Below are 27,221 nucleotides of genomic sequence, written 5' to 3' on the forward strand. Positions count from 1 at the left end.
GGTGGTCCTGGCATCCTGATGGAAACTTCACCTCACCATCTAAATTCCAACAAGGCCCACTCACAGAGCAGCCGCTCAAAAAGGACATATGTGTCAGAGTTAGAGCAGCAACCAGAAGAGGAGGCATCAGGAGAGTTTCTAGAAATAAATCTTCAACAGCTGTTGGTGCCACTGGAGTCAGGAAGACGAGGATGGTGGAAAGCCAGAACTTTCTGGAACGCAGAAAAAAGACTAGAAGGAAATATGCCAAGACGCTAACCATGGTTGCCTCTGGGTGGTGTGATTGTGCAGAATCGTTTTGTGTGCTGTATACTGCGCTGTACCTGCCAACTTTTCCACAATATGCATTTATCTGATAATCAGGAAATGAAACAATTGAAACTTGTTTTTAAAAGAAGTCATTGGTGACCTTGGCAAGAACAGACTCAGCAGAGTTGGACAGACAGGCCAGATTGCAGGGCATTAAGAAGGTGGCAGGGGGTGAGGAAACGGAAGGAGAGAGAGTGTGGAACGCTCAGAGAGAAGTTTGGCAGTAAACGGAAGAACAGAGATGGTACCTGGAGGCAGCAGGGCCAAGCAGAGATGTTTGTTCTGTATTTAATGTAGGAGGTATTTTTTAAAGTGGTGACATTTCCCAAATACAAAATCAGAATCCTATAAAGGACTTCTGTATCTCCTCTGGATTTATATTGAAATTGCTGGGATTTTTCTGTGGCTTGCGGGGACAACAGGACAAATTACATGAAAATGGGATTGTCCTGAAAAATGCAGGCTTTGTGGCTACTGAATCATGTGTGGGTTTCCCAGCAGACGGGGATGGACAAGTAAAGGAGAAGGTAAAGAGGGCTCTGTCTGGATTAATCTACAGAGGGCTGGACTGCTTAACCCAAAGGGCGAGCCTCTCTGATGGTTAGAATTCACGAGCAGCTCCAAGGGGGAAAGAGGGTAATCTCCTCCTGCGCAATGTACAGCCTCGGAAAGCCACTGCAGGGTCAGCTGGGAGTCAGCTCTCAATGGCAACAAGCACTGCGGAGGGCGGGCGGAGGCCGGGTGGCTCAATAGTATAAGTCTTGCACTCCTTGCAGAGATCTGACTCCCATTCCTGGCCAAGGCATCTCACGCACAGCTCCCACCTGTCTGTCAGTGGAGGCTTGTACATTGCTGTGATGCTCCATCATCAGAGCTTGGCTAGGAAACCCATCTCTTTTCTTCCCTCTTACTTGGATCCACAATCAGCACCCTTGACATCAGCAGTCAGGAGATCAGGAGATGTATTGTATTGGGCAAGTTCACTGTCAGGGGCCTCTCCAAATTATTGATGTCAGATTTGAAGATCAAGGTGCACTTGATTCAGGTCATGGTCTTCTCTGTCACTTTCTGTGCTGCTGAGAGCTGGACAATGATAAGAATGACAGAAGAAGAATTGATGCCTTTGAGTTGTGGTGTTGGAGAAGAGCACTGAACACCTCATGGACTGCTGTAAGAAAGTATAGATATGTTTTGGAAAAGTGCAACCAGAGTGCTCTTTGGAGGTAAGACTGATGAAACTTCATCTCATGTATTTTGGGCATGTTGCTAGGAGAGGCTATTCCTTGGAAAGGACGTCATACTTGGAAAGGTAGAGGGTCAGCAAAAAAAGGGAAAGGCTCTCAATGAAATGGATTGGCACAGTGACTGCAGCAATTGCCTTAAGAGTGTCAGAGAGGTTGAGGACGGCACAGGCTAGGACAGGGCTCAGATCTGTTGTACATAGGGTCACCACGAGTCATACTTGACTCAAGAGCATCTAACAACAACAATAGGCTAGAAAGAAAGGCCTGGAGTTCTACTTCAGATACCTTGTGGCTCATAAAGGTCAGATCTGTAACAGATTATGAGAATGGGCCCAGCCAGGTAGAATTTCGTTCCCTTGCATAGATGATTATCATGTTTTGGAGGCCACGTTGACAGCAGCTGACAACAACCAAGAAGCAGAAGACAAGGGGGGAGAATAAGGATCTTGGGAGGCCGATGGGAGGGGCTGGAGCTTAGTGTCTCAAAGGGAATGGTTTTCAAAAACTGGAATGAAGACTTTCCTTTTTTAAAAAAAAAGATTTAAATAGGCTTTATTGTTACTAGCTGGGGCCCCCAGCAGGGCCTTCTATCTGTGGTCCCAGGATGTCACCAGGGAGGCATCAAGAGGTCATGATTGCAGGAAAGGTAATTGAAGGACATGATTTGAGGCTGTCCAGCCAGGAATGCAGGGACATGATTAGATGGTCCAGGTGTGCTCAGGGCACAGGGCGGGAGAGGACCGTCCCCTTCATTCCTGCTTCTTGTAGCTCTCCAGGTGTGACCAGACCCAGGCCAGTGGCACAAGGAAACAGATGAAGCAGGCAGTGAGCCCGATGATGGAGTCCGTGACCCCAACCTTCTCCCGCGCTGGCTTCGAGTGGACCTGGGCGCGCGGCAACAGCCCCTCGGCAGCAGCGGACTCAGCGCAGACATAATGGCCCTGCGTGGACTGCAGACTCAGCCACAGGCCAAGGTCAGGAAGTCAAAATGAAATGAAGATTTTCTATACAGACAGAAGGTGAGAAAGGTAGACACAAACACAAATGTGGTGGAGTAGGAACTGTTACCTGGTAGAGATTGCAATATGTTACATGCATATAATGGTTTTGAATTGTTGAATAGAGAACTGATTTGCTCTGTAAACTCTTATTCAAAACACAACAACAACCACCACAAATGAAAAGCAAATTAAATTTCTAAAAAAAATGAAAGGTAATTATTACCGGAGGACGTGGAATAGGGTGTGGTGGATCCATGCAGGTATCCAGAAAGAGAGTCTGCTACCCAGAAAAATGAGTGTGCACTCACGTGCTATGGCCAAGATTTAGAGAATAAGGTGGAATTGCTCATTCATTCATTTCTCTTAAGAGATAAGACTTTGGTGCAGCAGGATAGTGCCTATCCCATCACTGTCGTGTGAATCAGAGGAAAAGCACCACCATCCCTGTTCGGATGCAGCCTCGAGGGTTGCGTTCCAGGGTTTGGCAGGCGTGTAGCATCGCTCGAGCAGTGAACACAGTTGAATGCCTCCATACTGTAAACAACTTGCACAGGCGTAACCGTTGGCCTCGTGGACCAAGCACATGTGTTAGATACTGTCACTTTCCCAGGCTGTGGAAGATCCAGCCCCTGTCCTGAAGTATCCAGCGTTGAAAGTGTTGTGGGAGCAGAGGGGAGAGGGGGCCAGTGCACGGCCCAGCTGAGCCCCGGCATCTTGCTCCTGCAGGGCTTGCAGGCCAAGCAGGGGATGAACAAGATGGCAGAGGTGACTTGGGTTAGGTGCTGGCATTACAGATCTAGTGGCAGAGAGCAGGTGGACAGGACATGGGGTTGTTGTTGTTATGTGCCATTGAGTCGCTTGCGTCTCATAGTGACCCTATGTACAAGAGCCCTAAATGCCGTTCTATCCTGTGCCAACCTCATCGTCTCAAACACACTCATTTCCACCTCTCTACTCCGAGAATCGACCCATCTCATCAAAGGTCTTCCTCTCCTTTGCTGCCCCTCCACTCTGCCAAACATGATGTCCTCTCCTTGCAAAATGCCCAAAGTATGTCAGATGAAGCTTCAGAATCCCTGACTCCAAGGAGCATTCCAGCTCACCTTCTCCAGGACAAACCTGTTTGTTCTCCTAGCAGTCCATGGTATATTCAACACTCTTCTCTAGAACCAGTTCAGGCTGTGGTGGGACTGCTTTCATTAAGACACAAGGAGATGTGTGGGCACTGGGACTAGCCATACTCACCGCTCTCTCTCATAATCTATTCACTACCAGTAAAGGACGCAGAGACGTTTGGAAGGGGAGGGCTGGGAGGGCGAGGAGGAGCCGGGTGGGCTGGGCTGGACTGTTCTGGCCCTGAAAGGACCATCCGTTGGGCAGGAGGATGCTGTTTATTTGACTACGATGTGTACTTAAAGGTCTCAGTTACAACGGGCCCCAGGCGCTCTTTAACAAGCTGCAGCTGTCTGCTTGCTCATTAGCTTTCTTGACATCTTCTCCAGGCTGGTCCTGAGGGAGCAGCCCCCAAGCCCCTCCCAGTGGGCTGGGGCCCTGGAAGGCTGACTTCTTGCCCTCAGTCTCAGAGCCACCATGATGAATGGTGTTGCTGCCCCATGCAGACAAACCTCTTCCTGGAACAAGCACTGTTTGTTTAAAACAAACAATCGCCATTGACTCTGGTGAAAGCTCCGGACTAAAGGCCCTGGTCTTACCTTCCACTCACCTGTCCTCTGTCTCTGGATGCTGGGGAAGGGCAGATCAGGGGGCCAGCTCGAGGCTCCAGTCTTAATGGGGCCTCCGAGAACAGCAGGGCCTGCATCTCTCTGGAGGTGAGTTGGCATCACGGGAAAGGGGGAACTTTTTTGCCTGGCATTATTCTCTGATACTGCCTACATGTGTCTCCATGTATCTCTGCTCAAGTTAACGCCTCTTGTGGCCTCACTTCCCCCAAACAGCAATGGGCCAGTTTGCTAAATCAATGTTTCCCTACCCTGGCTGCATATTGGGAGTCACTTGGGGTTCACTTTAAAGAAATACTGACATCCAGACCCCATCCCCAGAGATCAGATTCAGCTGAACTCCAGACCTTGTAATTTCTCTAAAACCCCTCAGGGACTCCAGCGTGAAGCCAGGGTTGAGAACTGTTGGTTTGGGCAGTTCCCAAGGTCTCTGACTCTATGGTTCATTGGGTCTCACTTGAAAATTGCCGTTTCCTTAGCAAACACCTCCAGGAAGCCATCTGTTTGCAGAATGTGGGCCCCATGTCATCCCTCTTCTAGAAGTTTCTGCTAAGGAGCCTACATGGATTAGAGTAGAAAAAGACCTCTGGACTTAGGTCCACCTGCTGTTCTTAGGTGCTGTTGAATCAGAGTGGACCTGCAGTTGACTCTCCAGTGGTTTTCAGAGGCTATAAAGAGAAGACAGCCCCTCTTTCCTCCTTGGAGCAGCTGGTGGATTTGAACTGCATGCCATAGCATTGTCAGTGCAACTCCTTACCACTAGGCTACCAAGACCCCTTACGCCCACTAAGAGATGGTCAAATTGAGGACTGCTCTTCTACTTGGCATGAACTCCAACCTGCATGGAAGCAATCGGTAAATGCAAAGCATCTGTGACATGGGGGTTATTATTACAGAAGGATTGGTTGAGAATGGAGAATATCAGGGATAGAATTCTTAAATACTGTCTCCCTCTCTAACCAGACTGTAAGTCCTTGAAGGGCCAGCATCAGGCTTGCTTACATTTTTGTACTCTCCTCCTGGCTTAGCAATAAATGGCTATGTAGAAGAATGGATGGATGGATGGATGGACGGTCAGATGCATGGATGCACGGACGGTTGGATAAGGCCTTCTACCAGGTACGTTTTGCTTCCTTGTTTTGGGCTTCAGTCATGAGATTTGGCTATGGGTCACCTGCGCTGTCATCACTGCTGTAAATAATGGAAGGGCCGTGGCTGAGCGAGGCAGGTGGGTACTGAGAGAACCTGTTGGCCTTGGGGCTCAGGGGAGGGCCATTAATAAGGAGTAAGTATCTGAAGCTGGTCCTGACAGGCTTGCTGTGAATGGTGAGGCCAGATTACATGCCCATTAGACTCTGCTGTGAATTCACATTTCCCGGAGCCCGTCACACCAGCATAGCCAGGAATTTCACATCCTCGGTGGTCTTTCTGCCATAAAATCTATTTCGGGGGCTCCACAGGCACCAGGTGGGGAAGAAGGAGAGTCGTTGGTACTGGGTAAGGATCGGACTTGCTGCCTTGGACTCAGTCTGTGTAACTTCAACAAACTCTTAGTTCCTCAAAATACTACTGGACACTCTACCCTCTATCCTGTACTGATCCCCTTCTGGATACACGCCTGAGACTCCAGAGGTAAAAGGAAACATTCCTACCTTCAAGGAAAGTGCAGTCAGGTAGTGGGAGCCCTTAGGAGGAAGGACTCAGGGTAGCGAGAGGGCATGGATGGCTGCCCAGAGCAATGCTTAAGTTCAATGGCAGTTTTCCAAGGTGGGGCCCCCAAATCTGCATTAGTCCTTTTTGGATTCTGTTGTGCAGGTAGATTTAAGAATGCTTTGGGCTGTTGGGTGGTGGGGAGGGCACTATAGGCAGAGGCCATCAAAGGGCACAGGCTTTTGTTAGTTGACTTGATGGGCACCCCTGACTCATGGACATCCAGCTCTATCCAGTTTTCTTGGCTATGATCTTTTTTATTTTGTTTGTTTTTAAATGGATATTTTAATGAAAGTTTATAGAAAATTTGGATTCCCATCCATTCACTGTTGCACATTTTCCTCTCTACTTTCCCCAGTTCACTTTTCTCTTTAAAAAGATTCTTTCATTGTTGCACAATTTCCTTCCTCCCTGACCACCCAGTCCACTTTGCTATGCACCTCTTATTCTGAATTGTTGTCATGCAAATAATACCTAATCATATATTTATTTTAGATAGTTCTTTCCCTCATGTATTTAAAGGCAGTGTTCATTATTTATCCCCCCTTCTCTTAGTTTCCCCCAATCCTCATGTCAGTCCTGTTTTATAACAGTGACACTATGCACTATTTGTCCTCTTGTAACTGAGATATTTCACTCAGCATAATGTCCTCCAGGGTCACCCATGTTGTATAATATTTCATGAGTTCTTTGTTTTTCAGTGCTGCATAGTATTCCATTGTGTGAATATACTACAGCTTCTTTATTCATTTGTTGATGGGCACTTGAGTTGTTTCCATCTCTTTGCTATTGTGAACAATGCAGCAATAAACATGGGTGTGCATATATCTGTTTGGGTGGCAGTTCTGGTTTCTTTAGGGCATATTCCTAGTAGTACAATTAATTGCTGGGTCAAATGGTATTTCTATTTCCAACTTTTTGAGAAAGTGCCATACTGCCTTCCAGAGTGGTTGTCCCATTTTACACTCCCACCAACAGTGAATAAGGGTTCCAATTTCTCCATAACCCCACCAACATTTGTTGCTTGCTTCTCTGTTGAACTTTGCTATTGTTACTGGGGTGAGATGATATCTCATAGTTGTTTTGGGTTGTTATCTTTGTGGAAGTCTATTGCCAGGCCTTTTGTTCCATTAAGTCACTAGGTGGGTTTGAACAAACCTTTAGAGTAACAGCTGATCACAGACTGCTTTGTCTCACCGAAGCTCTTAAAGGGCGTAGACTTCCCTGCTGTCACTGGCTCATAGGCAGCCTCCATTGTAGTACTGAGGCTGTAAATCTTTACAGGAGGGACTGCTGCTCCTTCTCCCAGAGCAAATGGTGGATTTGAACCACTGACATTTTGGTTAGCAGCATAACACACTGTGTGCTATGCTACCAGAGCTCCTGAAAGGCCCATAGGAAATGGTACACAGTTAAATGTGTCCAGGAACCAGCTTTCTTGGAAGAAGAAAGAGATGCAGTTAAAGTGGGAGGGTGGAATCAAAATCTTTTAGCATCTTCCCCCTACAAGGCAGTAATCCACTTCAGTCCTTCTCATTCGGTGCTGATTTGCCCACGCCGAGGGGAGATCTGGTGCCGATTACCAGGTTTCGGTGCATTAGGTAATGCAACAATAAAATCTGGGTCACTGCAGCACAAAGTCCCCTTTATTTTGACAAGTGTAGGTTTTACTCTGAAGTGTTATCATAAATAATTAAATTAAACCAGTAAATGGCTTGTAGTATGCTTTGCTGAAGTAACAAAGTCTCTGTAACCCCAGACACTGAACCGCTCCTTGGGGGGATTCTTGGCTCAGAAACATTTGGGAATTTTTCAGAACTCAAGAGGACTTGGACTAACCAAGTGAGGAGGGAAGAACGGAGGTTCATTGCATTCCCCTCAGCGCTCCCCCATTCTGCTGCACCCCATCCTACTTCAGACCACTCCAAGTCTGGTCTTGGTCAGTTAAGGGGACAGCTGCTTGGCCCTGGGCTGGGTTGGGAGCAAGGGGTCTGGGTGCTGGCAAGCATAGTAGGCAACATTTCTTCATATAACCGTATCAGAGCAATGGGGCTCTGATAAGCAGGCACTTCAAGTTTTAGGTTGAAAGAGACTTTGGTAACCCCCAAGCCCACTGTCTTAGCACTGTTGTCATATAAACACCACAAATGGCAGCACTAAAGAACAGAAATGTATTTTTTCCTAAACAGGAGGTTATTGTTGCTGGTTTTGAGTTGGAACCAACTCATAGCTGGCTTCCAGCAGATTTTTCAGAGGCTGTAAATCTCCTGAAAGACAATGAAAGAGCTGGTGGATTCCAACCGCTTGCCTTTGGACTGGTAGCACAAGTCCTTGCCCACTAGGCCACCAGAGCTCTCTTTTAAGAGGCCATTGGCTCTGAAAGGGAAGGGCGCACTCTCTGTGTTGACTCACTGAGTGGAGGTTCCTTATCTTCTCCTGTAATACTTCAGTGCTTCTCATTCCTTAGCAATCTTCAGATGGCATCTGTACCTCCCCTGTGTCTGTTTGCTTGTCTCTGTCTCAGCCGCTCATGATAACTAAGCAGCGATTAAGTTTAAGACACACCCTTAACATAATGAAGAAAACCCTATTTTCAAACAGAACCTCGTCCCCAAGCAAAGGTGCCAGGATGCCAACATACGTTTGGTTGGGGAGAGTGGCACAGTTCAATCCATAACACTCACCATCCGTTTTATTGACAAGAAAATGGTGTCTTCCATTTTACTAACAGGAAGACTCAGGTGCAGGGAAGTGGAGTGACGTGGCCTCTTGCTTGTTGCCTGAAGGACAACATGCAAGAGTGTGAGTGGAAAAGGCTCAGGGACTCAAAGGAGGGAACATGCTGGAAGGTCAGCGGCTGCAGGAAAGAGAAAGGGGAAACAATGGGGAAAGAAGAAGATCCAACATTTGTTGGAGGACAAGGAGCTTTGAACCAGGCATTCAGCGACATTGAGGATAAGATCTTGGAGAAGAATTACCAGAGACTTCCAAGTATCCAGATTTCTGCCTCTTGCATTGAAGCCCCCAAAAACCAAGCCCACTGCTGCTGAGTCAATTCCAACTCATAGACACCCTGGAGGGCAGAGTGGCCTATACTTATCACAGAAACAGACTACCTCATCTTCCACTTGATGTACAGCCATTGTTATGTGTGCCCTTGAGTCAGAACTGGCTTGTAGCTGACTCTCCAGTGGTTTTCAGAAGCAGTAAATCACACAGGAGGAGACTGCCCATCCTTCTCTCATGGAGCAGCTGGTGAATTTCATTGGTGTGCCTTTGGAACTGCAGCCCGGCTTCTTAGCACTAGGACCCTAGTGAGGTATGGCTAGTGGGTTCAAACTGCCAATCTTTCATCCAGCAGCCCAATGCAGAGCCCACCACATCTAGACATTGTTCTTGAAACTATGCAAGAGAAAACAAGTAAGACCTTCCCAGGGGGAGAAGACAAAAAAGTGCTGAAGGTATTACCTAGAGGCAGAATGTTAAAGCTGGGGAAGTTTTCAAACCCTCCTCAGGCGAGCACATGGTCCCTCACCTCCTCTCCCATCACTCCATCCCCACTTTGCCCGCCATCTTGTCTATTGCACAGCTAAGATTCTACTTCCCTTGGGGCTCTAAGATAAAGTGGCAGCAGGTGGCTGATAAGGGAAGGTGGCCTTCCAGACCCAAAGGTCTCTATTTAGGGACAACTCTGTTCTTGGAGTCAGGACTCCTTGAGAAATTTCCAGAACTTGAGGTCCCTCGGAGTCCCACGCCCTCCCTGGCCCTCCCAGGGCCTCTGGGCTAAGCCGGCCCTGGAGAGAGCGTGACAAGCAGGTATCCTGGACCAAGAGGCCTCTGGAGACCAGATGAGCAGTCAGAGTGAGGTGCATGACGGCGCACACGGCCCTTCCGCCCGCCCCGCCTCAGACCGGGTGTTTTTCATAGCACCTTTGGTGGAAAGGAAAGAATGTTTTTCTAACTTCACGGAACTCTGAGCTATGTAAACAATAGAGATGGAGCTTGGAACTAAAATCACCTACAGGGCAGACTGAACAGCACCAGAAATCCCTAAGAGGAGGCAGCAGAGGCTCCGGTGTTCCCACGTGGAGTTTAACAGTACACACACTCAGACATGGGGAGACGTGGTGGGGTGGACTTCTGCCTGGGGCTGTTGGTCTTCCTTTGGAGCATGGTGGAGGGGAAGATCTGGCACCTGGTGGCCTGATGGGGTCTCCTCTCCCCCCCGACCACCCCCCACAGTCAAATGCAGCCTCCACAAGGAGTGTGGGGATCAGGAGAGAGAAGTGCGCTCAGCGGACCTGGAAACTGTAATGGTGGCCTTTGTTCACTGGGAAGCTGGCAGCCACTGTCCTGTATACTGGTCCTCTCCACACTCATCAACCTTGATGGTCTGTGTCATCTCTTGGGTGGTGATGACAGGGCAGGAATGGAAAGAGAGAGGTGATCTGCACATTATTGAGGTCTGAAACTACCCTCAGAAACCCATGGCTAAAATGGATGTCAGGCTAGAGACTAAGGTGCTCCTGATCCAGGCCATGGTCTTTGCAATTACTTGTTATGCATCAGAGAGCTGGACAATGACTAAGGAGGATAGAAGGAGAATTGATGCTTTGTGTGGTAGTGCTGGAGAACAGTCTTGACCATACCATGGACCGCCAAGAAAACAAATAGGTCTATCTTAGAGAGGGTGAAACTAAGTTTCTCCTTGGAGGCTAGGATTTTGAAGTCCCATCTCACTTACTCTGGGCATGTGGCCAGGAGGGATCAGTCTTTGGAAAAGGACATCATTCTTGGAAGGGTGGATGGACAGTGCAGGAGAGGAAGACCCTGCATGAGATGGATTGATACAGTACCTGGGACAATGCAGGTAGGATTGTTGGAGTCAGTGAGTCTGGCTCAGGACAGGGCAGGCTTCAGAGCTGTTGTAAATAGGGACCCTGTGAGTTGCAGACAACAAACTGGATTCTCAGGGACTCCCTTCTGAATTGAGCCCACCTTCTCCTTGGCTCACCCTCCTCTAAGGCACCATCCGTCTCCTCCAGGAAGCCCTGTCTGAGAGCCAGGACCTCTGTGCCTGCTGCACCTTGTTATACTTAAACCTCATCACCTCACTGCTCCTATCTGACTTGTGTCTGTGTCCACTGCCATAGGCAGTAAGCCATGGTCAACAAACACCAAAATCAGAGGCAGTCCAGCCAATCCTGACTCACAGCGACCCCCTGTGTTGTAGAGAAAGATCTATAACCTTTATGCAAGCAGAAAAGCCAACCTCTAGGTCAGCAGCTGATTACAAACCACTTGAGCCACTCAGAAACTTCCATATGCGGTGTCTATGTGCTGACCCTCCAGCAGATTTTCTTGAGGCACATAAATAGCATGGGAAGAGATTTTCCCATCTTTCTCCCTTCATAGAAGGGGTGGTCTCTGCTTGCCTTTGGGTTGGCTCACAAGGCCACCAGAGCGCCATATACAGTGGGTGCAAGATAAATACTGTTGGACAGAACAAGGCATTTCTAGACATGGCCTGACACCTCAAGGGCTTTGGTCAGATGGCTTCTGTGGGAGGCGCAACCCCCTGGCCAGGATGAACTTGACCTAGAGGGACTAGCTGGGGGAAGAGACCAGCGGGTCAGAGCTGAAGGCAGTGCTCTTCCGTCTAGCCACCCTTTCCTTTTCCCTGTCACAGCCAGAGCCTGTCTTCCCCTCACCAAGCAGGTCTGTGGCTACTGCACTCCCTCCCTGTCAGGAAAGGAGGGGATGTGTGTGGCCAGGTTGGGGGGAGGGGACTTTAAACAAACAGCCCATGGCCCCAGTCAGTGCCAAGGCTGAGTGCACCCCTTTTCCCCCAGCCACCTCCCCTCGAGGGGACTGGCTTGCTGGACCGTGTGACAGGGAGCCAGCAGAATTCATTTGGGGTGGGGGGAGGGGGGGGCAGAGAGAGAGAGAGAAAGAAAAGCATTTGGTGCTGGCCTCCCGCTCTCCCAGGCAGGCCAGGTCGCGCCTGGGCACCCCTCTGGCTCTCCCTCCCTCTTGGGCCTTTCACCCCCTAATCCACCGAGTGGGGCGCCGTCACGTGGGCCCCCAGCTCTCGACAGGAAGCTGTCGGCACCACCAGCTCGCCTGGCCGTCTCCCTCCCGGGGAAGGCGAAGGCGGCCTGCCTTCCCTCAGCCGCCCGCTGAAATCCAACCCCTCGCTCCAGCTGCAGCGCGAAAGAGCCCCAGGCCCGGCCTTCCCCGGGGACTCGCAGCCTGCAGATCTCACAGCCAGGGAATTTTCCCTGCGCACTGTTCCAAGTCGGCAGAGTCTCCAGAACAAAGGGCGGCCAGAGACAGCGACCGTCCTCCCCCTCCCACCGTCGCCAGGTCTGGGACAGAGGGGTCCTTGGATCTGTAGGAGGGGGAGGCCAAGAGGAGAAAGGCTGGCTTCACGGCGATGCCCATGTCTTGGGAAGCGCTGCCAGGAGGAGCCAAGCCCAGATCCATCTAGAAGCGTCTGCATCTCTTCCAGTAAATTGCATGGGAGGAGATTGCCTATCTCTCAGGTGGTGTATTTGAACAGTGTGCCTTTAGGTTAGCAGTACAACTCCTTATCAGTAAGCCACCATAGCTCTCTTTCCTTTCAGGGAGGCACTCACCTATCCTGGCCTTGACATCCAAGGGCCAAGTGGAGTGGGACCTGGGTCAGCCACACCGGCTCCACTCCACTGAGCTCCAGTAATGGGGGCTTGTGCTTGGATAGTGGGAGGAACAAGTTTCAGAATTCACTACTCCCTTGCTCTGGGACAAGGCTATATACAAAAGAAAAATTGAGGGAGTGGTTTGTTCCAAAGAACAAAATATTCCTTATATTCAGCCAAGAAGCTGTTGTCAGGCAGCTGTATTGGTAGCGGTACAGAAGAGAACAGACCCTACAAACCCTGAGTTTAGGCTTGAGTTCCAACTCTGATCTCCCCCCTAAATAGCTGTAAATAACTGATACAGTTGCGGGCGTACCCCAAAGCTTTTGTCGCATCAGTGGGATAATTTACAAGTAACTCCTTCAATCTGCCTTTTTCTTATTTATGAGATGGGACTGATATTCTTTGGTATTCTTCCATTCATTTCATAAAAGTTAAGTGGCTCAGTGGTTAAGAACTCAGCTCCTGACCAAAAGGACTGCAGTTCACACCTACCAGGTGTTCCATGGGGGAGAGATGAAGCAGCCTGCTTCTTATAAACACTTAGAATCCTGGAAACCCAATGTTGTTAGTGTTGTCAAGTTGCTAGATAGCAACAGAGCTGACATTCTGGTTGGTTTTCAGACACTGTAAATCCCACGAGTGAGAGATTGCACAGCTTTATTTCTGGGAGCTGGTGGATTCGAACCAAGTATCTATGGTTTGGCTGCACAACTACTTACCTTACTAGGCCACCAGAGCTCCCTTGGAAACTCTGTTGGTAGTTGTATTTAGTCCTGCAGAATCAGAATCAATTCAACGGTCATGGAGCTTTTTGTTTTGGTTTTTTAAAAAAAATTATTATTATTATTCTTAAATATCCCAAGCCCAGACTCATTGGCAGAGACTGGAAAAGGACAGAATCCCCACCCTAAGGGTTCACCCCAAATGATAGGTATGAAGGTTCTTGGAAAACTGAAATGTTTAAGTGAATAGATAAGGACCAGCTGTAATGATCTCATTAACTTTCTGGGAATAGGGCTGCTAAAGCGATTTTGAAAGTTCTTGAAAACAGTTTTAAGTAAGCCAGACCTGTCTCTGTAATCTGGCCAGTACTATTTATTTGCTTAGCAAACCGTTTCTTCATAGATAGTGAAAAAGGAAAGACTTGAGACCAGCCCGAGGCAGAGTTTATCCCAAATTCAGAGTGAGTGGGGTCTGAATTAATTAGGTCTTTCTGTGGCTTAATGTATAAACCTGGGCTCAGGAAATTTGGCCTTTAAAGCAGGTGCCCTTTCAAATGAGGTGGGTTTCATGTGACGATTTTAACTTCAGCTCCATTACCCTTTATGGGCTGCAGGAGTGGTGGGGGGCAGTGGGCGAGGGATCTGGTGCAGGTCTGCTTCTGTGAGTGGGGTGCCAAAGGAACCGTAAAATAGTCTGTCCCCGACAGCATTCTCCCCCATTGGCCCAGGGGGGTGACCAGGGACCCTCTTAAAGAGAGAAATTCATACTTTCAGTCAGTCCTTGGCTGGGTGAGGGTAGGGATCAAGCCTTCCAGTTCCCCTTGTAGGGCTGTTCCCCTCCTGAGGTTCCTTCTCTGACCTCTCATTGTCCTTGGATATCTATTTTTATTATTTTTTTTTTTTGTCCCTGGCTTGTGAATGGTTTCTGGGCTCTGGATCCATGAGTGTGGTCAGACACCAGATCACAGGACACACTATCAATCAAAAACGTGTGCTTACTCTCTATTACCTGCGGTTAATCTACCCTTATCCACTTAACTTCTACTCCTCTCATTACCTGCACATCAGGATTCCAAGTCAACCAGTTTTTCCTTGGACTATCCCTTCCGTCCAGTATAGTAGTTCTGCCCACTATGGTGGCCACCAACCATGTGTGGTCATTAAGCATTTGGAATGTGACCATTCTGCATTAAGATGTTCCCTAAATAAACACATACTGGATTTTTTTGAAGGCTTCATACGGGGAGGGGGAAGGAATGTAAAATATCTCATTAATAATTTTTATATTGATTACATGCTGAAATGATAGTTTGGATATATTGTATTAAACAAATTATATTATTAAGATGCATGTAACTTCTTTTTTTTTTTAAATGTGAATACTAGAATGTTCAGCTAGCCATGTGGCTCTCATTTACAGCTTGCATGGATTTCTGTGGGACAGCGCTGCATATAGCAAGCACCAGGCAGCAGAAAGTGGCTGGGCTAGGGGGTCATGGGGAAAGGAGACCCGGGGGTGGTGGTGGTGTGAGTTCCTTTCTAATGCTATTTTTGTTTTACTTTACTTTTTTTATGACTCTGTGTATGTGAGAGTGGTAAATACATATATATGTCAAAAACACTGGAGATTTTGACAATTTTCACATATACAGTTCAGTGATGTTAATTATCTTCACCTTGTTGTTTAACCACCACCCTTACCTGTTCCCCAGTTATACCATCACCCTTAACAGAAGCTCAGTGACCCCTAAAGATTGAGCCCCTCTTTCCCCTGCCTGCCCTTGGTAGTAACCACTGATTAACTCTGGTCTCTATGCACTAGTGCCGCTGCCATTTTCTATGTGACCTTTCTAAATCTCGGCTTCCTTTTGCGTTAAATGGGATGAAAAGGACCAGCTTCAGATGACTGCTGGCAGTAGATGAGATGACCAGTTGTGAAAGCAGCTAACATCTACCAGTTAACTCAATAGGAATTGGCTTCTTTCTCTTTTCAAAGCACCTCCTGGAGCAGGAGTAGTTTCTAACGCTAGATGAACCCAGAATCACTCGGGGAGCTTTTACAAAATGGACCTCCATGCCTGAACCCCATCCTGACTGAACTGGTTTGGGGTGGGGCCTGGGCAACCATGTGAGTCCAAAACTCCCCATGCGGTTCTAGTGTACCAGGGTGGAGACCCCAGGCCTATGGGCACTGCTCACCCCTCAGATTCATTGCTCCCACTGCTCTATGAGGATCCCTTTAGTGTGTGGCTTGTGTCTTGTACAATTTAATTATAACCAAGATTAAAAGTCATACCAACAACCTAGCACCTTATGTCTGTATTGTCCAGGAAGCTCTGGTGGCCTAGTGGTAAGGAGCTGCACTACCTACAAAGGCAGGCAGTTCAAACCCACCAGTTGCTTCAAGGAAGAAACAAGCAATCTCCTCCTGTGTGATTTATGGCCCCTGAAAACCTGCTGGGGGGCCAGCAATGAGATGGTTCTGACTCAGTGACACATAACAACAACAATGTATTTATTCTCTGGTGGCATAAACCTGGAGGAAGTTGTAGTGCTAGTCCAAAAGTGGCATCTTCTCTGCTGGTTCAAATCCTCCAGCAGCTCCTTGGGAGAAAGATAGGCCTTCTCCGGCTGTGTGATTGATAGCCTCAGAAAACCTTCCCTGGCAGGTCAGCTACAAGTCGATTCTGTCTCAATAGCAATGTGTTTTTATAAAATAAAATTTTTATTTTATACTGGTTTACTTACAAAGTTCATATACATTGTTTTTCACACTAATATTTCCCCCTTTTCTTTATCCACCCCTCCATCTACCCATCAAATTGTGCGACCCTATGATTTCCCCCATCTTCACCCCTCTGCTCTGACCCTCCCCTTTTGGATCCTCATACTCATTCTACAATAATGGTCTTATACAGTATTTGTCCTTATGGGACTGAGTTAGTTCACTTAGTGTAATGCTCTCCAGTCCCTCTCAAATTAGGTAGTGATTTTCCAAATCATTGTTCCTGCATCAATAGCAATGCATTTTTTTGTTGTGGTGGTGATATTTTTTAAAAAAATCACCTTAAAGATGGAAAAATAATAGGTTAGGCACAAAATAAGGGAAAGACAGATGCCATGTAAAGATTGACAAGAAATATAAGAGGTTGGCAGCTAGAGAACTGAGACAATGATTTCACCCCCGAGTGGACAGAGAGCCTTCTCCTGGAGCTGGTGACCTGAATTTATACTTCTAGCATCCAAAACGGTTATAAAATAAACATCTTTTTTTTGTTGCAGCCACTTACTAGTGGTATTTCTATTAGGAAGCTAAGAGGCTTATGTTGTCACAGCTCGTAAATGGAGAGATGGCAGCGGCAGCGTGTTATCTGGGTAAATCTGACTCCAGAACGGGAGCCATCAACCACTGTGCTCCAGTGACTTTGCTCCAAGTTCTGCAGTCTCTGTAGAATGTAAGCTTGAAGACAGTGACAGTTCCTTCCAATCTGCAACAGTCTCAAGTTATGCATTCTGTAGTCTTTCTTTGAACCGATTAGACTTTCTGCTGAAAATCTGCCTTTCCATCCCAGATAGACTGAACATTTTAACTAGAATGTAGATTCTTACTCACCATATCTGGGATGTGTTTCTCTCTCTCTCTTTCTTTCTCGCTCATTGTAGAGTCTAAACTGACTCATAGTTGACTCTCCACTGGGTTTCTGAGGCTGTAAATTGCAATGGGAGAGGATTGTCCATCTTTCTTCCAAGCAGCCCCTGATGCACTGGAATCACCAGACTTTGGGTTAGCAGTGCATCTCCAGAGCCACCTGGGGTGGAAAGGCAAGTTCTCAGCAAGGGTCAAATCTGAATGAGACCATTCAAAGCCTCAAATGGAAGACATAGATGGGAAGTACCCAGTGAGGGCTCAACAAACAACAGCTGCCATTGGTTTTATGTTGTTGTTGTTGTTGTTGTTTTGATGCACGGTCCCTTCCAAGCCAGGGTCTGTAGCTGATTTTTGGAATGGGGCCCCTATGCTATTGTGATTATGTGTGAGAGAAAGCCTTAGGCTGGCTACTCACCTGCCTACACTTCTCTGTTTCTTTGTGTCTTCCTAAGAGGAAGGAGGTAATCCCTAGGAAGTATGTTCTTTGTGGGCAGAGACCCTCACTCTGTTCAGTTGTAGTGAGTACACTCAGCCTCGCCATGACCCCTTGGGTGCAGCGTAGAACTGCTCCAAAGGGTTTGTTAACCTTTCAGAATCAGCTCCATAGGCCTGTCTCCTGAGCGGCGGCATCAGGATGGATTTGCGCCTCCAACACTCAGGGCTGGTAGTCAAATGCTTTGCTGGGTTCTCCTGACACTCAGGGAATATCCTCTTTGTCCTTCTTTCTGGAACTAGATGGTGGTGATAAGGTGAATCTCATCCTAGCTCTCCCACCCTGGCTTTCCCCCCACTGCAGGATCCCAGAGTGAGAGCACAGAGATTCCAAGCTTGAGGGTTCTCAGGGATGTTTCCTGAGAAACAATCACAGGCACCGATAATAATAATAATAGCGGCAACTGATCTGTATTGTGTTGTGCTGCTGAACAAAGGCCACACGTGTCTGATGGTTCAAATCTCCTCCCTTTGGCTGTGTGGGAGAAAGATGAGCAGTCTCCTGTAAGAGTTATAGCCTCAGAAAGATGGAAGATTGTCAAGAATCAGAACAGATTCCACGTTAGGGAGTTGGAGCATTTAATAGTTGGAACCCTAATTGGGTAACAGGTTAAGAATTGGGCTGCTAGCTGAAAGGTTGGCAGTTCAAATCTATCAGCTATTACAAAGGAAAAAGATGAAGCAGTTGCCTCCTATTAGGATTTACCACCTCAGAAACCCCATGGTTGGTCACCAGGAATGGATATTGATTCCAGAGTGGTGCATTTGGGGGCGAGGGGGGTTTGGTGGTTGTTTTGTTGCTTAGAACTTGTTAGTTTGCAAAGCATAGTCTCTTCTCTCATCTTGTTTATTCCTCTCAACAAACAACCTGGGTAGGACAGGTGTATAGTTTGCTATTCACAAATAAAGATGCTGAGGCTCAAAAGAATAAAATGATAATCACAGGTGAGTTACAAAATCTTGGTTTGATATCAAACCTTAAAAGTGTAACTAGATGACTCAGTGGCAGTCTCTTGGTTCTGAGCCCATATGCTCATTGAACAGAAGAAAAATGAGCAATCTTCCCTCACGGAATTTAAAGCCTCAGAAAACCCACTGGAGGGTCAGCTATGAGTCGGTTGTGAGAGCACAAAGAGTTGTACACACATTGAAAGGAGGTCCCTTCTCTTCATCCAGTGAAGAAAGTGAGAATTTGATTAAGCTGAAGGTGGGGAAAGCAGAGCAGGTAGGTAATGTCCTCCAGGTGTTGGGTGTGAAATTAACAAGCAGGAAGGCCAAGGTGATGGTGTCACGGGGTGGTGGTTCCTGAGTGTGGAGGTGTCGCTGGCCCCACACCTGTGGCTGGGTAGGTGGCTCCCAGCAGGCCATAAGCTAGTCCTGCCCGCAACTCAACTTCCCTTCTTGGGGAAGAGAGTCCTTGTGCTGGCTGTACCTTCTTTCTGGTGAACCTAGGGAGAGGGGAAAGCTCTGGGGAGTCTTTTTGGAAGTCAGACCTGCCATGGTGCTCAAGAAGGGCAGGGAAGGCAGTCCCTTCTCACATCGAGCCCTGCGTCTGAGTCAAGCCTCCATGAGGTCCATCTGCCAGAAGGGGAGCAGGGGTGGTGGGTTTGCTAGAACTGGGAGAGCAGCCTTGCTGGCAGCCAGCCCAACTTCCATCTCCCTGCCTCTGGAGAGAATGTAGTGACCCGCTGCCTGGGTGGCCCAAATGGTCTTTATGGTCAATATTGCTACACATGCATGTGCATGTGTGAGTGTGTGTGTGTGTGTGTGTGTGTGTGTGTGTGTGTGTGTGTGAGAAGGTAAGGGAAGTCCGAAGACTAGGTGGGTCCTGCAACTGGGCACAGGTTTGTCTCCTCCACAGCTGGCTGCTGTGAGGTGGTACTATTTTCAAGCACGGTGTAGGTGCACAAACACCCTCTGCCACAGTCAGCCGCTTCCTGACGTGAAACCCTAGCCCGGAGGTCTCTCTGTGTCCCTCCCCAGGCATGCAGGCAGGCAGGGCCTCAGACTAGTTCCTGGAAACTTTATAGCCCCTCTTCCTGTTCTGCTCAGTTCCTCTTTCAGGGATTGCTCAAATAATAAAATCAAACATTATAAGAACAGCAACCACTTATTGATCGCCTGCTATAAGCTGGGCACTGTGTCAGGCGTTTCACTGATATTATCTCATTAGTTACCACCTTGCTCTGTATCCTGGTTTAGAAGAGAAGTGTGTACTGTGTTGAGAACAGTTTATAAGTTCTCGTTCATTACATTTGCTGCTGATAGTTCTCAAAAAACAAAACACAACCAAAACCCTAAACCCTCTTACTCTGCTCTTTTCCTGGAAACATTGGTTTAATTTAATGTTGGTTTAATTTATATTGTTTTGCTCTGCAAGGAGACTTCCAGTAACCTTGGTTTGAGCAAGACTCATAGCTGTTTGTGTCCTTAAAGGGCATGGTCTCTGCACTTATGTTACCACAGCTCTCAGGCGTCTTTCTGGTCCCAGCTGTTCTTTTTCGTCCTGTGGAGGAGGCTGTATTTTAGATGTTTACTTCTCAGGCTTTCCTCTCACTTACCAAATGAGCTCCTTCCCTACAGAATCAGAGTGCCAAGGGCTTCCAGGTCCAGCTAAGGATGGTGGGCCATTGAGGGGTCTTTGAAAGCCCTATTTCCAGCCCCTGGGGTCTTGCCCCTGTCAAGAGAGTAGACAGTTTGGGGAAAGGGCGGCTGGTGCAGGGTGGGGAAAGGATACATTCCTCCAGCTGGTGGCAGGAGCTGGCTAGCCAGAGGCCCTTTTCACGGCCCAATGCAGGACGGCTCTCGTGTTTATGAGCTTTGCAAGATTGAGATCACTGTGCATTAGCCACAGGTTTTTTGGGGTCACATCAAAGGTTAGAAAGCTGTGGAGAGAGTTTTTTCCCCATGAATCACACTTCCCAAAAATGCAAGTCTTTGAGAGGAGCCGGCTTGCTTTATGGAGCTGGCAAAAGAGACGGGGCAGCAGGGACTTATGGGGGAGTTTTTTGGAACCACTGTATTCCAAGGCTGGACAAAGGAATTATCAGGGAGGAGAGGAACCTGGCCTGGAGAAGGAGAAAGACCTGCTGGACTCATACAGCTGGACTGGAGTGGGGGTTGGGGTGAGGGGTCCTGTCTGTGCTGTAAAACAGGAAAGTATGGGCCCCTACATCATATAGCTTTGGCTTGTGCAGTGCACAGCTTACACGTGACAAGCCTTGCTGTCTTCTAGATGGAGTAGATGTTTCTTTCCTGGGATCCCACTCAGTTCTTTATAAAGATGGATAAATGATCATAATTTGTAATTATCCGTGTTCTTTTCTGCATTCATTCCTCTTTACCTCACGGTTACATCTTTGAGGAAAGAGGTTATGTTTTCTTAGCTTTGGCTTTCCAACTCTGCCACACAATATGTGCACAATAAACATAGAATGTCCAGAGAGTTCTTCTACCATTTGGGGAATTATAGGGTCAAATGCAGCCAGGAAATCAGGAGATGAATTGCATTGGGAAAGTCAGCTGTGAGGGACCTCTCAAGAGTACTGAAGAGCAATGACGTCAGGCTGGAGACTAAGGTGTGCCTAATCCAGGCTGTTGTCTTTGCAGTTACGTGCTATGCATCGGAGAGTTGGACAGTGAATAGGGATGATAGAAAGACAATTGACGTCTTTGAGTTGTGGTGCTGGAGAAGAGTGTTGAATATACCATGGACTGCTAGGAGAACAAACAGGTTTGTCCTGGAGAGGGTGAAGCCAGAATGTTCCTTGGAGTCAGGGATTCTGAAACTTCATCTGACATACTTTGGGCATGTTGCAAGGAGGGACTGGTCCTTGGAGAGGGACATCACGTTTGGGAGAGTGGAGGGACGGTGCAGCAGAGGAAGACCTTTGATGAGATGGATCCATTCTGTGAGTGGAGTGGTGGGAATGAATGTGTTTGAGACAGCGAGGTTGGCACAGGATAGAATGACATTTAGGGCTCTTGTACATAGGGTCGCTATGAGTCGCAAACAACTCGATGGCACATAACAACAACAGAGTCAAATGTAGGCATAAGGAACCAACAAGAGCTTTGATTTATTTAAAGAAAAAGTACTCTCTAAATACATCTTTCTCATTACCTTTCCCTGACGTACTTTTGTTCATTTGGTCTCATCGTCAGGTCTCAAGCTTTTGTGCAGCCCTCTCTCTGGTACCACAGTGGGAGCTGGCCCTCACGGAGCTCATAGTTAGGATGGAGTGACAGACATGCATCTTGGTTATTAGAGTGATGGGGTCAACATCTTAAAGCACATGGGAGGCAGGCAAGAGCTATGGATGTGCCTACTTGCTCTGCTGGAGAGGCAGACTTGACACAGGAGGTGAGGGGACAGAGACTGCAAAGCAAGAGCACGCAGGCAGAGTGGAGATAGTCCTTCACTCTGCTCCTGGCTGGACTGTGTTTTTCCTGCACCATCCTCACCACCTCTGTCATGCTCAAGCCCACTGTTATAGTCTCTGTCAATCCATCTTATTAAGGGTCTTCTCTGTCTCTGAGTCTCTCCCTCTCTCAATATGATGTCCTCTCCTGAGGACAGCATGCCTAAAGCATGGGAGAGGAAGCTTCACCGTCCTTGTCTCTAAGCAGCATCCTGGTTGCATGTTCTCCATGACAGAACTAGTCAGTGTGTCTCCAAACCCAACTCTTCAGTTTCCATAACCCGCTGCTGCCTCAATCTCTATGTCCAAGCCCAGACCTTGACACCTTGTCTCTTTAAAAGCTCCTTTGGGCTCACTGAACATCTGAGTGATGGAAGAGAGGCATTGGTGATGGCTGTTTCTTTTTGCCTCTGTGCTGCCCTGTTAATAGTTCAGCTTGCTCGCAGCTCCTCATCTATCTCACTCAACATTTTCATGGTCTGTTGATTACTTACTTCACAGCTTTAATGCGGCCTGCTTCCTTCTCCAGCCTGATGACTGACCTCATGTGGATTACAGCCCTGAGCTCTCCGACTCCAGGCAGTTACCTCTGCTGCAGGTACACCAGTCCCAAGGCTGCTGTGCTGCTAGGGCTTCTCTCCAGCTCCATGAGAGGACCTGCCCTTGAGGAGTTCACAGTCCAAATGGAGTCACAGGTCTGTGTACAAGCCTCCTGGGCATATGCTTCTGCCCGGAGCCCAAACACAGGCCTTGCCAGACATCTCTGGCCAGTCTCCTGGCCTGGACTTCTGGATATTGCCTCTTCCTTCCACACATCAACTGTGACGCTGCCCACCCCCATCCACTGGGCTGCAATAGCAGAATTTGTTACTTTGCCCTGTAGCAGTATGTTAGACTTCTGCAGCTGCCAAGTTTTAGAAGTTTCTTTGATTCTCTGAGCCTTACTGTCTTCCTCTATAAAATGGGAATGACATCTAGATAGAAAGAAAGGGAGATCTTAGTGCCATAATTCATGGGGAGCTGGGCTGTAACCCAAAGACGGCACCTCTTTCGTGGTTCGAGTCCACCAGCTGCCTCTCAGGAGAAAGATGGCCATTTCTTCCCATGCAATTTACAGCCCCTGAAAACCCACTGGAGGGCTAGCCGTGAGTTGGTTCCAACTCAACAGCAATGAGAGGGGAAAGATAGAACGATAGCTGCCCTGAGTTGGGTCTGACTCATAGTTTCAAGGCCGTGTATGGCAGAATGAAAGGCCCCTAACCCTGTCATCAAAATCTGTTGGGGAATGTTGGGGAGGAAGGGAGGATCTCTGGCCAGGACAGATTGCCTAGCTCTGTATAAGTGCAAGCCTCCCAACGGCCTTTAATACAGGGTAGAGAAAGCTCCCCTGTGTTTGGCTATACTGGCTTGAGAGAGCTCGCCACCGGGGAAGACAGCTGCCATGTCTCTTGAGCTGGGAGTGGTCCGCACGAGGCTGAGGGTCTCCTAACCAACCCGCATGTTCCACATCTGTAAGCCCACCCTATCCTGTCTTCCTGTTTACTTATTCATATATAAGTGTACTGCAGCCCCCAATAAATTGAGCTGGATTGACTCTCTGAATGACTCCCAGAGTGGTGTATCTCTGTCATGCTTACCCCCATCAGGGTGTGGTTGTTCATTCCTGGCAAATGGATAAAGACAAAAATCACTGGCATGCTCAAGACTCTCACAGTGATTATTGTACCAATTCCTCTTTTGAAGGGGTCTCCTTCACCTTTGCTGATCCTCTGCTCCATCATTTATGATGTCTTCCAGAGACAGATTCCTCATGCTAAGCCAGCCAGTCTGGGATCTACTGTGATCCATAGTGTTTTCACTGACTCATTTTCAGGACCAGTCTGCCAGGCTTTTCCATCTATTCTCATCTGTGAGCTCAGTTGAAACCTGACCACTACGGGTGATCCTGATGGCATTGGAACTACTAGAGGTATATGGTTAAGCCACCACAGGATGGCAAGGGGATAGATGGGTGGTTGGTGTTAGGTACTGTTGAGTTCAGTGTGATTGCTAGCCATCCTATGAACAACGGATCTCAACCCTGTCCTATCCTGTGCCCTCATCATCATGTCTGACACACTTGTGCCCATTGCTGCAGTCACTGTGTTAATAATCCCTTTGGTTGACGGTCTTCCTCTCTTTCACAGACCCTCCACCTTTCAAGCATGATGTCCTTTCTCCAAGAAATCACCTCTCCTAACAACATGTCCAAAGTATATCTGACAAAGCATTGTCTCTAAAGAGTACTCTGGCTGCACTTTTTCTAAGACATATCTGTTTGAGTTTTTTAGGCTGTCCATGAGACAGTCAATACTGTTCTCTAACACCACTGTTCAAAGGCATCAATTCTCTTTCTGTCATCCTTAGTCACTGTCCAACTCTCAGATGCATAGCAAGTGATTGAAAATACCATGGCCTGAATCAGGTTCACCTTAATCTTCCAAATGACTTACCTTACAGACACATGGGCACTCTGGTGGTGTAGGCCATAGAGAGTTATGCTCCTAACCGAAAGACTGAGCTTTTCTGGTGGTTCAAATCTACCAGTGACTCTGCAGAAGAAAGAGGAGCAATCTCCTCCTGGATGATTTACAGCCTCAGAAACCCAAGGGGAGCGTGGGGTCAGTTGTGAGTCTGTTCCAACTCGACTGAAATGAGTTTTGATTTTTGTCGCTTCCCAGAAATCTAGGTTCTGCTCTTGTTACTTGCCGTTGAGTTGCCTGCAACTCATGGTGACCCTATGTCCAACAGCTCTGAACCCTAGTCTATCTTGAGCCAACCTCATTGTCTCTGACACACCGACCCCCAATACCCCAGTCACTAAATCAATCCATCACATCAAGGGTCTTCCTCTCTTACACTATCCCTCCACCTTCTCAAGCATGAATGTCCCTCTCCAATGACTGATCCCTCCTTGCAACATGCCCAAAGTATATGAGACGGAGCTTCAGAATCCTTGCCTCCAAGGAGCAGCCTGGTTTCACCTTCTCCAGCACTGTTTGTTCTCTAGCAGTCCATGGTATATTCACTACTCTTCTCCAGCACCACAGCTCAAAGGCCTGACACCTGGCATAATCTTAAGAAGAGGAAGATGACATCCATTATTGCTCATAAAAGCCCCTCATACTCATTGTCAATCATGTGGTCCTGAGGTGCACAGTGAAATCTGGACTCTGCTCATTTTACAGGGAGGATTCGCACTCAGTGAGATTAAGCCACTTATTCAAGGTTGCACAGCTTGTTGGCAGTGGCTCAACCTCATACTTGGGGATTCTGACCCTATCTTCTGTTGCCCCAGAATGCATCTTCCCATCCCTTTCCCATCTCTATCAGAGGTTTCTGGCCCTATCCTAAGAGATTCATTCTTTCTCCCCCCCCCCCCCTTTCTCTGCCTAAAGACATAACCCTGGCTCTTTCCACAGCCCCAGACAGACCTTTCAGATGGAGCGTAGTGAGGAGGAGCCTGTGGGTAGGGTATTAGGTGGTTGGGGCTTGGGGAACGCCTGTGAAGGCCCCACACCCTCTCTGGAGCCTGGTTAGTCTCCTTTCTCAGCCCCTGTGCCAGCCCCAGCTCTGCTCCTCCTGCACCACAGCCCCTGGCCAGAGCCCCCGGCAGCCCTGTGGCCAGTTGGCTGCAGGCTCCCAGCCCCCACCCCTGGCTGCCAAGGTTGGCAGCGTCATGGCCACGCTGCAAAACTCCGCGCCTCTCCTCCTCAGTTTATTCTTTCCAGATACACAGTTGCTGCTTTTTATTTGGATCACTTTTCTGTGTTATGGTATTTCAGTTGTTTTTCCAATCCCTTTTGTGCAGCCCCCCCCCATCTTCCTAACACACATACACACACATTCACACTGCCTTTCCCTCATGGCAGGATTCCTAAGAAGACTGGGTTTTGGAGAGAGCTGCAGGCACATCTGCTCTGTGGCTTCAACATTCTGCGAGGGCCCTGTTGGGGGCTCGAGTCTTGAAGTCAAGACACGCTGGGCACAGGGTTTGGGCCCCTTGAGTTTGAGGCCTGTGGTGGGCACCTCCCCTTCAGCAGGAAGGGCTGATGAGCTCAGGGGTCATGGGTGCTGCCAGGGCCCTGGAGCCACAGCTCACCCACTCCCACCCCTGCTGTCCAGGCCTGTTGGCTCTCCGGGCTCTGATGCCAGACTAAGGGCAAGAGAGAAACCAAAAGCCTTTGCAATTACCCTGGCCTGCTTTCTGCTCGTTTGTGAGTGGGATGAGGGGGTGTTTCTTTGTGTGTGGGTGTCAGAGTCAGCACAAGTATACACTCGTGTGTACTAGTGAGAGTGGTGGCTCAGAAGTCAGATGGCCTAGCTTCGACTTTCCCATCAAATATGACCTTGGGCAAATGAGTGTGATACTTTGTGGTGTTTCCATCTCAACATTGTGGGGAGGGTTAAGTGTGCTGCTAATACACGAAAGCTCTTTCTGGCATGTAGTAAGTGCTCAATAAATATTTTGGCTATTGTGATTAGAAATGTATGGGTGTGGGTGTGTAATTGTGAATGCTTGAGATGGTGCTTCTTAGACTTTGGAGTGTAACGATCCCTGGGACGCTCATTAAAAACGCTGGTTTCTGGGTCTCGCTCGCAGAGGTTCTGATTCAGCAGGCTCAGGAATGTTTGCTTAATCCAGAGGCCCTGGTGGTCCTGATGCAGAGCCCAGGGTCTGACTTGGAGTTGTCTGAGGTGTTGGAGTGAGTAGTTGGAGTGAGCTGATGCATATATGGCGGGGAGTTGCAACCAGTACTGGATTATTTCCTGGGCTCCGGATGCTCCAGTCAGAACTGCTCTGCCAAAGTATCAGGGGGCCGGATGAGGGATGAGGCAGAGAGGTGAGCAGGAGCCGCCCCAGGCAGAGCCCTGGAGCGCTGGTCAGGAATGCTGGAGTTTTCAGCAGGGATTGACTCTGTCCTGTGGGTGGTTTGGAGTGTACGAGGCTAGCTTTAAAGCCCAGGGCCTAGCAGATGGCAAGAAGGGCATGAAATCGCAGTTAGCTCAAGGCCAGAGTGACAGAACGGGTCTGTGTACTCTGAGAGCAGAGGGAGACGCAGGATCTGGAGGATGAACGAACCCCAGGTCGAGCAGCTGTGCCAACTTCTCCTCCTGTCTGCTGGGCACCCAAGCTGCGGCAGAGTGCCCTCGCCAGGGTGCCGGGGCGTGCCAGGCCCAGGGATCAGGAGCGGGCTCTGTAAACTCTTCT

General features: G+C 48.3%; 1 pseudogene; it reads right to left on the bottom strand.

The window, feature by feature from the left end:
- Nucleotides 1–2,302: 2,302 nt before the first annotated feature.
- LOC102843211 overlaps nucleotides 2,303–27,221 on the bottom strand; it is a 65,725-nt pseudogene continuing 40,806 nt past the window's right edge.

Source organism: Elephantulus edwardii, unplaced genomic scaffold, assembly GCF_000299155.1.
Source record: "Elephantulus edwardii isolate Elephantulus edwardi_28Jun2011 unplaced genomic scaffold, EleEdw1.0 scaffold00031, whole genome shotgun sequence".
Classification (NCBI taxonomy): domain Eukaryota; kingdom Metazoa; phylum Chordata; class Mammalia; order Macroscelidea; family Macroscelididae; genus Elephantulus; species Elephantulus edwardii.